A 13,211-nucleotide genomic window follows, 5' to 3' on the forward strand; every position below is an offset into this window, starting at 1 on the left:
GCTCGAGGAGATGATCTCCACGCCATCAAGTACTTACCCCTCAAGCTCAAAGGGCCAGCTCGTCACTGGCTTGAAGGCCTCCCCGAAAGCTCCATTGGAAGTTGGGAAGAGCTCGAAGACGCCTTTCGGGCAAATTTTCAAGGGACTTATGTCCGACCTCCGGATGCGGACGATTTGAGTCATATAACTCAACAGCCCAGAGAGTGTCGACTTTCCGGACGCCGAAGCCTTAGCAGCTTTTAAGCATAGTGTCCGTGACGAATGGCTCGCCAGACACCTCGGCCAAAATAAGCCGAGAACAATGGCCGCATTAACAAACCTCATGACCCGCTTTTGTGCGGGTGAGGGCAGCTGGCTAGCCAGATGCAGCACCAGCGACCCCAGTACATCTGAAGTTAGAGATGGAAATGGGAAATCATGGGGCAGCAGCAATAACAAACGCCGGAATAAAGAAGACAACACGAAGGGCACGACAGTAAATGCTGGATTCAAAAGCTCTCGGCCAGGTCAAAAGCCGCCCTCTAAAGGCACCAGGGATGAACTGTCCAGCCTCAACAAAATTCTGGACCAAGTATTTCAGATCCATAGTACCCCTGGTAAACCTGCTAATCATACCCATAGAGAATGTTGGGTCTTCAAGCAGTCCGGCAAGCTCAACGCCGTACACAAGGGGGAGGATACACCAAGTGAAGACGAGGATGGGCCTCCCAAGCAAGACACTGGGGAAAAAAAGAAATTTCCACCAGAAGTCAAAAAGTAAACGTGTTACACGTGATCAAGGGAAAAAACAACGCGGCACTCCCAGGAAAATATACCCAAGTGCCTGTCACCGCGAAGTCCTGCCACTGGTCGTTTCAACCGATCACTTTCGACCATCGCGATTACTCAGCAAGTATCCGACGCGCAGGATGGGCTGCCCTGGTATTAGACCCAGTAATTGGTGGATATCACTTCACACGAGTGCACTTCACACGAGTCTTGATGGACTGTGGCAGCAATCTAAACCTAATATATCAGGATACATTCCGCGGGATGGGGTTAGACCCAATAAAAATTCTCCATAGCAATACTACCTTTAAAGGAGTAACGCCAGGCCCAGGGGCTCGTTGCACGGGCTCCCTCCTACTTCAAGTTATATTCGGCTCCCCTAATAACTTCCGTCGCGAGCATTTAACCTTCCACATCGCTCCGTTCCAAAGTGGCTATCAAGCACTGCTCGGAAGCGAAGCTTTCGCTCGCTTTAATGCAATACCACACTATGCCTCCCTCACACTCAAGATGCCCGGTCCACGTGGCATCATTTCATTGAACGGAAATATCAAGCGATCTCCGCGCGCCGAAGCGAGTGCGGCTACCTTGGCAGCTGCACACTAAAGGCGCCCGGACCAGCGAAAGCATCCAATAGGTCGTCAAGACCTCAGACACAACTAATCAAGGCCGGCGCCGCTATTTATACCGAATAAATGATCACACCCCTATTTGTCAATACAAGGGGCTCAACGCGCGCAGACAAGTGGCTATTTCTTCCCATCTTGAATTATGCATGGTTTCTTTAAAAACTATCCTTTTGCACGACAACCTTTTCACATAAATTCCTCTCTTTTACAGACGATCATCGTGCTACACCCGTCCAGGATACGGCACAACGGAGACATAGGCGCAAACGTGCAGCAGGGACCCGCTCCAAGGATTCTTTTTAGATTAAGACCCGGCGTAAACCTTTTTTACTATCTCTTGTTGATACATATCCACCGTTGAGAAGGATGCTGACGTCTTGGCATGTGGCCACGCCAGAACAATGCATGTACCTGGACACAAGGGGCTTCTTACAAAGGCCATTATTTAGGCCCGGTTTATACCACAAAGACTGAATACCTTAGGGAGTGTTCGGCGTCGCGAGTTTGGCCCTATATGCATCAGCTCCGAATCATTGTCTTTGGTCAAATGTTGGGTTTGCCTGGCTCCTGTGTTTTGGTGCCTTACGTTCCGCTTTGCCGGCTAAGGTAGCACCAGGAGAACTACTACGATTGTGCCCTGGTTCATCCGGACGAGCACCTCAGTAGAGAAAGCCGAAAACTGACTGTCATGATATAGCGTGAGACTGGTCAACCACTCGATGACCTGTGGAATGTAAGAATTCCTTCGCCTTAACGAAGGGTCGCTTTCCGGCCAGGCATGTACGCACCCCGGGATCGGGAGAGTGCGGAGCCACTAGGGGCTATCTAGTAGCCCCACTGTCAAACTCCTATGGCTAAGTGAAAGTGCTAAAGCATTATAGTCCAGTTGCGTCGCTAGCTCCTCTATCACCTCCTTAATAGGACCAATAGGTTGGGTTAAGTGTGAACGCGTGTTTTTTGCGAGCACCTCCGCATTATATGCATGGGGGTTGAAGCCGACGGCTGCAATCTTTCAGGTTATACACATGTATACATAAACGGCCGCCCAGGAGGCATCATATTACTTTTAGGCAAAAGTATAAAAATAGCCTTATAAAAATTTATAAAAGCATTTCGCTTACAATGAGATTACATATCACTCAAACATAATATTTTTTGAGCACTGGGTCTCTATCAAACGGGCACCCTCAAGAACTTCTTCAAAGTAGTGCTCGGCAGCCTTTCGACCTATAGCCGAATCCCGCGTTGCAACATTGGTAGCATCCATCTCTGCCCAATGTGCCTTAACATGGGCAAAAGCCATCCGTGCGCCCTCTATGCACGCCGACCTCCTCATTGCATTAACGCGCGGCACCACGTCAAGGAGCTGCTGCACCAAGCTGAAATAGCTGTTCGGTTTTGGCCTTTCCGGCCATAGCTGATCCACAACAGATCTCATGGCGAGTCCGGACAACCTTTCAATTCGGCCCATTCAGCTAATTGGTCAGTCAATGAAAGCGGACGCTCGGGAGAATGGAATTGTGTCCAAAACAGCTGGTCCACTTCACGGTCCATCTGACCTTGGAAGTACTTGACCGTATCGGTAGCGGTCGCCGCCAAATCCATATACACATCCTCCGAACTCCACAGCTGATCCAGAGAGGCATATCGTGGATCTCCGAACTTCCTCTGCAACATAAAGGATTTCCCAGATACAATGTCCCCGGCTTCCCGCAGCTCCTCCTTCTTCGCCCTCATGGCAGAGCGGATGTCTTTTCTCGTCACAGCAGCCTTCTCAAGGTCCGATGCCTTCGCTAGGTTTTCCTTTTCAAGAACCCGGCAACAGTCGGCGGCGGCTTTTAATTCTATGGCCATCTTGGCCATCTTATCTCGGCTCTCGCCAGGCGCGGCTTTCTCAGCTTTCAACTCTTCGGCCGCCTTCAAAACAGCTGCATTACCAAACCTCGCTTGTTCCTTGGCTCGGGCTAGTTCCGCCTGCAAGGCTTCAACAGTGACAGCTCCATCTGCAGTCACAACATATTAAAGATACTGGCATCATGCTGCTCTTACTATGTGGCATTTACTAGATAATGACACTTACCCTGTGCCTTGTCAAGCCTTTTGTTAACAAGCTCGATGTCGGCGTCCGCCGCATCCAACTGATGTTTTAAATGGGCAAACTCGCTAGTCCGGCTAGCCACCGGAGCTTCCATCACCTCCACATAAAGGCAGTATGATTATTACCTGGGAATATGATCCTCTGTTCATCGTCGTTTCCGACGACAACCAGAGTCTCAGGGGCTACTATCTACACAGGGCACACCTAGCATGTGCAGGACTATCATACATTATTTTACGTACCTCAAAGCCTGTTAGTAGACTCATAAAAGCTTCATGCAATCCGCTTTCGGCGAACAAGATTCTCTCCATCACCGTATTCATCAACACACGGTGTTCATCTGAGATGGCCGCTCGCCCCACCAACTCCCTCAGAACATTCGATCGCACACCAGACGGTGCCGGACTCTTTTGTCCGCTCTCTTCATGAGCCGGACACTGGGAGCTTCGGGGTCAATGGGATTATCTTCTGGCCTCACCGGACTCGGAGAGGCCCTCCGCGACGACACTTCGGGGTCGCCCGCTTCTGGAGTGGAGGAGTCCGGAGGAGGCGTTTCGCTCTCCATCATCTCCGGAAGAAGATCCCCCGAAGACGAGCTCATTTGAGAGGGGCTAAGGCCCAAACTGCAAAGATATATGCGGTGGTTATTTTCTCAGAAGAAAAAGATGGCAAACCTGTACTATTAATGTATTTCGGGTCACTTATGACTCGCTGGAGAATTTATCCCCCCGCGGACTTTGTTCGGCAAAAGCACCCCCCCAAGGTAGGACCCTCTTTGGGAGACTTCTTCTCCCGTTTGGAAGCTTCGGCTTCCGAATCCCCGGCCGCAGTCCTTTTCCTCCTCGGGTCGTCTTCCTTCATGGAGACACTCGCTCCCTCGGTTAGAATGGGCAGCATTGGGGGCCCGCGTCCGCCCGTATTATCCTCCCCAGTATCTTCCTTCAAGGCCTCCGAGCAAGGTGCGACCTGGAGCATCTTTTGCAATACCGGATTGTCCAAACCCTCAGGGAGGGGGGCCGAACACCGAATCAACTTCGCCTTTGCTAGCCAGTCCTAGTCAAAAAGCAAACTCTCAATAACTTCGTAACAAATGAGAGATAGTATGTTCGGCCGGAAGATTCCTTACCTGTTCGGCGGTGTGTTTACTACTCAGGACCACGTCCTCGGTGATTACCGGACACTCTACCTGAGGTCCGAAGAACGACTTGTACATCTCCTCGTGCGTCAGGCCGAGGAAATTTTGAATGACGCACGGTCCCTCGGGATTGAACTCCCACAAGCGAAGGGGCCAGCGTTTGCAAGGCTGGACTTGACGAACCAGCATAACTTGTATTACCGCAACCAAACTAAAATCTCCATTGAAGAGATCTCGAATGCAGCTTTGCAGTATAGGCAGGTCCTTGGCTGGACCCCATCTCAGACCTCTGCTGATCCATGACATCAGTTGTGGTGGAGGGCCCGAGCGGAAAACAGGGGCGGCCGCCCACTAGGCACTTCTAGGAGCCGTGATGTAGAACCACTCCTGTTGCCTCAATTCAGACACCTCTAGAATGGAACCTTTGAGCCATGGAGCTCCCGTCATCTTGCATATTGAGGCACCTCCACACGCTTCATGTTGCCCCCCGATCATCTCCGGCTTTACTTCAAAGGTCTTGAGCCACAGGCCAAAGTGAGGGGTAACCCAGAGGAAGGCATCACACACGACAATAAATGTCGTGATATGAAGAAAGGAGTCCGGAGCTAGATCATGGAAATCTAGCCCATAATAAAACATCAAACCCCTGACGAAAGGATCCAGAGCAAGGCCTAGACCTCGGAGGAAGTGGGAGACGAACACGACGTTCTCGTTGGGTTCGGGGGAGGGGACGGCCTGCCCTCGGGCAGGCAGCCGATGCAAAACCTCGGCGGTCAGATATCTGGCCTCCCTTAACTTTTTGATGTCTTCTTCCGTGACGGAGGAGGGCACCCATCGGCCTGGAAGGATAGATCCGGACATGATTGAAGGTTCGGAGCACCTGACGTGAACTTTGGGTGTTTGAGCTTGAGGCGGGGGAAGGATTCGATTGAGCACAGGAGGGAATAAATAAAAGCCTTGTCCCTTTATAAAGAGGGTGAATATCAAGCGTCCTCTCCGTGGCCGTTTGGACTTGCCTACAGTCTAGGAGTCCTAGAAGTGGTTGGGTTACCCATGCCCGTATTGATGAGAATCCCGGAATAAGGGGACACGATCTCTGCTTCGACGAGACGTGCCAAGGAAACCGCCTTGCATGACACGCTGAGGTGGGACAATAAAACGATTTGAATAAAGGCTTGGCCGTGGTGCGATGTCACAACTACGAAATACGTCAGCAGATTAGATTTGTGTAAATATTATTCTCTCTATGGCAATATGTGGAAACTTATGTTGCTGAGCCGGACACTATCTTTGTGTTCAAAATCTTCTATGAAGTACTTGTAGGAGGAACCCGCCTTGCAATGCCGAAAACAATCTGCGCGCCGGACTCGTCGTCATTGAAGCCTGGTTTAGGGGCTACTGAGGGAGTCCTGGATTAGGGGCTGTCTGGATGGCCGGACTATACCTTTAGCCGGACTCCTGGACTATGAAGATACAAGATTGAAGACTTCGTCCCGTGTCCGGAAGGGACTTTCCTTGGCGTCGAAGGCAAGCTTGGCGATACGGATATGTAGATCTCCTACGATTGTAACCGACTTTGTGTAACCCTAACCCTCTCCGGTGTCTATATAAACCGGAGAGGTTCTAGTCCGTAGGACAACATAAAGAACAACAATCATACGATAGGCTAGCTTCTAGGGTTTAGCCTCTCTGATCTCGTGGTAGATCTACTCTTCTACTACCCATATCATCAATATTAATCAAGCAGGACGTAGGGTTTTACCTCCAGTAAGAGGGCCCGAACCTGGGTAAAACTTTGTGTCCCTTGCCTCCTGTTACCATCCGGCCTAGACGCACAGTTCGGGACCCCCTACCCAAGATTCGCCGGTTTTGACACCAACATTGCTATACAGAGTGAGAGAGATAGAACGAAGAAACTTCTGGCAGAGGCGGCGGAGAGGCAACGGGAGTTGGAGGAGAGGACGACAAAGATGTTGGAGGAGGAGAGGGCACGGAATGACATGTAGGCAAGGGCCATGTACGAGCTCCTTGTGGTAAGTTTCTTCTGTAGATTAGCCAAAACATTCATCTAGTGTTTGTCTCATTCCTAACTAGTATGACTGAGTTGTAAAAACCAAATGTGCAGTCTGTGTGTGAGAAGTCCTGTCAGACCGCTCCGCCGATGCGAGTGATTGCTCCTGGGACCACGGTGAGTTTAATTTGAATGGACATTACTTGCTAGTCTTAACATTTGAGTGTCATCATGCTAACGAGACATTGAAAATGATCTTTGGTGCAGCGTAACTCTAGACAAGCATCGCACGATCCTTCTCCAGCTACCGGCACGAGCCAGCCCGCTCCTACACCTCCATGATCACGGTAAGTTTCTCTAGTGTTTTGCTTAACAAATGTATAAAGACCTAGACTTAGATTTATTTCCTCCAATATGCTTACCATAATGACCTAGAGATAGCTTCTTTTCCTCCAAAATGACTTAATAAGCTTAGTGACCTCCAAAACCATCCATTTTACCTAAGTTAGCTCTAAAATGATCTGTACTTAGCTTACTTATGTCAAAAATTGCATAATTAGCTTAGTTAGCTCATAAATGATCCATTTTACCTAAATTAGCTCTAAAATGACCCATTTTACCTTAGTTAGCTTATAAATGATCCATTTTATCCACGTTAGCTCTAAAATGACCCATTTTACCTAGATTAGCTCCTAAATGATCAATTTTACCTATGTTAGCTTTAAAATGACCCGTTTCACCTAGGTTAGCTCCAAAATGAACCATCTTACCTAGGTTACCTCCAAAATGACCCATCACACCTAGGTTAGCTCTAAAATGATGCTTTTTACTAAGTTAGGTCATAAACGATCCATTTCAACTAAGTTAGCTCATAAACGATCCATTTTACCTAAGTTAGCTAAAAAACGATCCATTTCTCCTAAATTAGCTCTTAAATGATCCATTTCACCTAAGTTAGCTCATAAACAATCAATTTGAACTAAGTTAGCTCATAAATGATCCATTTCACCTAAGTTAGCTAAAAACAATCCATTTCACCTTAGTTAGCTCATAAACGATCCATTTCACCTTAGTTAGCTCATAAACGATCCATTTCACCTTAGTTAGCTCATAAACGATCCATTTCAACTAAGTTAGCTCATAAACGATCCATTTCACCTAAGTTAGCTCATAAATGATCCATTTCACCTTAGTTAGCTCATAAACGATCCATTTCACCTAAGTTAGCTCATAAACGATCCATTTCACCTTAGTTAGCTCATAAATGATCGATTTCAACTAAGTTAGCTCATAAATGATCCAGTTCAACTAAGTTAGCTCATAAACGATCCATTTCACCTAAGTTAGCTCATAAATGATCCATTTCACCTTAGTTAGCTCATAAATGACCCATTGCAACTTAGTTAGCTCATAAATGACATATACTTCTTGTTCTAGTCTTCTTCTTGTTCTAGTCTTCTTCTTCTAGTCACCTTTTTCTAATTTTCTTATTTGCCATTTTGCAGATTTGATTCACTTCACGGAAGCTAGCTTGCTATGATGGAGTGCTTGTTTTTTTCATTCTCTTCAAGTATTCTTCTAGCTTGCTATGATGGAACTTGCTATCTTGATGAAACTTTGCATTGTAATATGTATGGATGGAACAATGTGTATGTGCAACTTGATGGAACTTGCTATGTATGAATGGATGGAACTATATATGTATGTGCGATGAAACTTATGTGCTGGATATGTCATATGTTTGCTGTTAAGTAGCCCTGTGAAATATATATATATATATATATATATGACATATATATTTGCTGTCAAAATCATTGCATTTAAAAAAATAGAAAAATGAGGAAAAGCAGGATCTTTGCTGTCAGCCACTGATGGCAAAGCCACCTTTGCCTACAGCCGCGGACGGCAAAGCAGCCACGTGGCGGCCACCTGTGCCTCCTGGGAACTGACCCATTTGGCCAGTTTGCCTACAGCGGCGGATGGCAAAGGTTTTGCCTATAGTGGCTGACGGCAAGGGCCTACCATGTAGTGACGTCCAGCTGACATCATTGAGCAGACGGCAAAGGCCGAACAAATTTTGCCGTCAGCGGCGGATGACAAAGGCTGCCGTTAGCCACCTAATGGACTAACAGCGTAATTATTGCCGTCTGCTTTCTTCGCCGTCAGCTGCTGTTGGCAAAGGCCCCTTTGCCGTCAGCGGCCGAAAGCAGATGGCAAAGTAGCTCTTTGCCAATCCTTACTTTGCCGGAGCCTTTTGCCGTCAGCGGTAGACGGCAAAGACCTTTGCCGTCCGCCGTTCCTGCCTTTGCCGTCTGCCGTGGCTGATGGCAAAGTAGCTGATTCATGTAGTGTATCATCTTGAAGGGGTTCCACATCTTCTTGTCCACGCCACTCCATATGTTGAACTTATGTGAAATATACTAGATAAAAACATTAGTGCAACAAGAGATATGTTGACATTAATTACCAAAACCACCCAGGGAGCACTTGCACTTTCAATCTCCCCATTTTTGGTAATTGATGACAACATACATCAAAGTTTTAGATAAAGATATAGAGAGTAGCAAGTAAAGCTTTGGAAAGACATGTAACATGCATGGACTCCCCCTACATGTATGCAATCATGTCAATATGGAAAGTAAGAGCATGTGAATGAATAAACATGACAGAGCAAGCAATGTGTTACATGTGTCTTGGCTATATGCATCAGAGCAAATGATGTGAGTATATGAAGTTGTAACTTCATGCCCATGATTCCTTCTTGCAAACAATATTTACATTAGCAAGAGATCCTCATGCACATGAGTGTGATGCATATACTTACCTTGTGGTCTTGAGCTAGCTTTGGAAGAGATGAACCTGGGTAAACAAGGTTAGATAACACAGATACATCTACTAGACAGAGCAAATGAAAGAACCACAGGAGTACCAAGACTGGGATGACATGTAGAGAGTGAGTACTAGGTACTCTATAGGTAGACATGTCCCCAAAGGATAAAGATATGCAATGAATTCAACAATTTCCTTCCCTTAGGTGTCTTGCTCCCCCTGAATCTTGTATGGGATACTGGGAGAACATAGGGAAAGAAAATCAGAGCAAAACAGATCATAAACAAAACATAGACATGTCTTTCCCCTCTTAAAGACATGTGACTTCTCTCCTCTTGAACACCAAGCATTTGGGGCCTTTGATGTGATTACCTATCTCTCCCTTTTTTTCTCTCTCTCCCCTTTGAAGAGAATAAACTTTGATGTGATCTCTCTCCCCCTTTGACATCAATTTCCAAGAAGGGATCTTCGTGAGTGTGAGTCAAAATAGGTTTGGTCCTTGAGTCATAGAGCAAAGCAACATATAGATTGTTATGCTGGTAGAGGACAAGAATCGTCGAGTGGAGCTGGAACAAAAATACAGGAACAAGTGGCAAATTGTTTTCTCTATAGTGAAATTGGTGACACCGAGTTATATTTTTCGGTTGCACCAAAATGGTTTGGCGTGACCGAAAGAGACGAATTGATATGACCGAGTTCCAGACAGAGAGAACATTTGTCACCTTAGCTCACGAGGCAAATAAGATTTCACAAAGATCTGCAAGGAATCAACTGAAGGATTTGCAATGAATTGGATGCAAGAGATGCAGAACAAAAACAAAGAAAAAGAAAAGAAATCTAGATGAAGGGAAATAAATATGCAAGAGACAAATGCAAGAAAAACATAGAAACACTAGAGAACTTCATCTAGAATTGGTCAGCGACAAAGTCACCTATGTTAGAGTATATTGAATGAGGAGTCAAGTGAGAAAACTTGATCATAGGTCATACTCATTTTTAAGCTCAAAATGGGGTTACCATTTATCGTTTAAGCTTTTGATGTATTAACATCTTGTTGAGTTTCTTTGACCCATGACTCGGGGTAAAGCTTCTCTAAGATGGAATAACATACCTTGGGTGGTGGTGTTGAACTTGATCATCTAGTTGAACTTGTATGGGTTGCTCAAGGTTGATGTAGCTCATCAAGAGTTGGGAGCACCACTTGTAATTGGAGTTCATCTACCTACATGGGTTAGTCTTGCAAGGAAGAGCACTTGTGTATCCAAGATGACAATCATGAAATTTGATATAGAATTTTTCAAATGATACGTTGAAGGATTTCATGATCCATTTTCTTCAACCACCATGGAGTAGAGACTTGGTGTTGTAAAGATTGCTCAAGATGTGAGTGAGTTGCAATCTCATGGATTTAGATTCATCCTAGTACCTACAAGGGTTAGATAGCATGCAAGGGTGCAAATATATCCAAGACATATGATCGTCATCATACGAGAACAAGTCAAGGATTAGTCAAAGGCTTATGCCTTGCATGTATCCGATTGGGGTTTCTACTCCAAGTTTGAAGTAGCAATGATGTTCAATTCACCTCTCAAACGACAAAAGGCTTTCTCATCAAGTGGTTTGGTGAAGATATCCGCCAATTGCTTATCGGTACGAATATGCTTAAGATCAATGTCTCCTTTAGCAACATGATCTCGAATGAAATGATGACGAACTTCAATATGCTTAGTTCGAGAATGTTGCACGGGGTTGTGAGCAATCTTAATGGCACTTTCATTGTCACAAAGCAAAGGAACATGTTTCACATATATCCCATAATATTTAAGAGTTTGAGTCATCCAAAGTAATTGAGCACAACATGAACCAGCGGCAATGTATTCCGCTTCGGCAGTGGATAAGGATACCGAGTTTTGTTTCTTGGAAGACCAAGACACAAGAGATCTACCAAGAAATTGACAAGTACCCGAAGTGGACTTTCTATCAACCTTGTCTCCCGCATAGTCCGAATCGGAGTAGCCAACAAGATCAAAAGGAGACCTCTTAGGATATCAAATGCCAAAATTTGGTTTATGTATTAAGTATCTCACTATCCTTTTCACAGCCTTAAGATGACATTCTTTGGGGGCCGCTTGATATCGTGCACACATGCACACACTTAGCATAATATCAGGACGGGAGGCACATAGATATAACAATGAACCAATCATAGAGCGATAAACCTTTTGGTCAACCGGTTTGCCATCCTTGGTCAAGTCAAGATGTCCACTAGTAGGCATGGGAGTTTTCATACCTTTGCTTTCTTGCATGTTGAACTTCTTGAATAAGTCCTTGGTGTACTTTGTTTGAGAAACAAAGGTACCTTCCTTAGTTTGCTTGATTTGTAAACCAAGAAAGAACTTGAGTTCACTCATCATAGACATCTCAAACTTCTCCGACATAAGCTTTCCAAACTTCTCACTAAAATGAGGGTTAGTTGAACCAAATATGATATCATCAACATAAATTTGGCACACAAATAATTCACCATTAACCCTTTTAGTAAAAAGAGTAGAATCTATTTTTCCAATCTCAAAGCCTTTTTCAATAAGGAACTTGGTCAAGCATTTATACCACGCTCTAGGAGCTTGTTTAAGACCATAAATATCTTTGTGAAGTTTATAAACATGATTAGGTTTCTTAGGATTGACAAAGCCTGGAGGTTGCTTAACATAAACTTCCTCCTCAATTCACCATTTAAGAAAGAACTTTTAATGTCCATTTGGTACAAGGTGATATCATGGTGATTAGCATAGGCAAGTAAGATGCGGATGTACTCAAGTCTAGCAATGGGGGCATATGTCTCACCGTAGTCCATACATTTGACTTGAGTGTAGCCTTGGGCGACAAGACGTGCTTTGTTGTGGATGACTTGACCATCTTCGTCTTGCTTGTTGCGAAACACCCATTTGGTACCGATGATGTTGTGGTTGTTTTTGGGCTTCTCGACCAATGTGCACACTTGATTTCTCTCAAAGTTGTGTAGCTCTTCATGCATGGCATTTATCCAATCCGGATCTTCCAGTGCTTCTTCAACCTTCATAGGTTCAATGCTAGAGATGAATGAATAATGTTCACAAAAATTAGCCAAACGAGATTTAGAGCGAGTGATTCTCCCGGTTTGGATATCATTGTAGATTTGCACGACGGGATGGTCTCTGGCGACTCTTGCTCAAACTCGTGAGAGCTTTTGTTTTGTTCTGGGTGGAACATTTTCTTCATCATCTTGTCCTTCTTCATTGTTGAGAAAGCATGAGGAGTTCAGCAATATCAAGCAAGGAAGCATCTCCGTGTACCAATACAACATCCAGTTTGAGAAACTTGCTCGCTTTGCAAGGCAGGATGTTCCTGATGAAAAGAGCATGATCTATCACCTTAGAGGTGGCCTCAAAGAAGATCTACAGTTAGCTCTCGTGCTTCTTGAGCGTACTAAGTTTGGTCAATTCTATAACATGGCCCTCAAGAAGAGGGTGCTCAACTCAAGTGTGAGGCATCAAAGAAGAGAATCAGGGATGCAGTTCAGTCTTCTGCTTCCTCACAAGTGGCAGCTAAGCAACCTAAGTTCTGGCTTCCTCCTGCTCCATTTCGTCAGCCCTACCAGTAGAAGAGCAAAGGTGGCCACGGATCTTCCCACCCACCCAACCCAGGCTATCAGAATAAGTCTCAGACTCAAGATCCAAGGTCAAGTGCTCCTTATCATCGTCT

This window comes from Triticum urartu, chromosome 2 (assembly GCF_003073215.2).
Source record: "Triticum urartu cultivar G1812 chromosome 2, Tu2.1, whole genome shotgun sequence".
Taxonomy (NCBI): domain Eukaryota; kingdom Viridiplantae; phylum Streptophyta; class Magnoliopsida; order Poales; family Poaceae; genus Triticum; species Triticum urartu.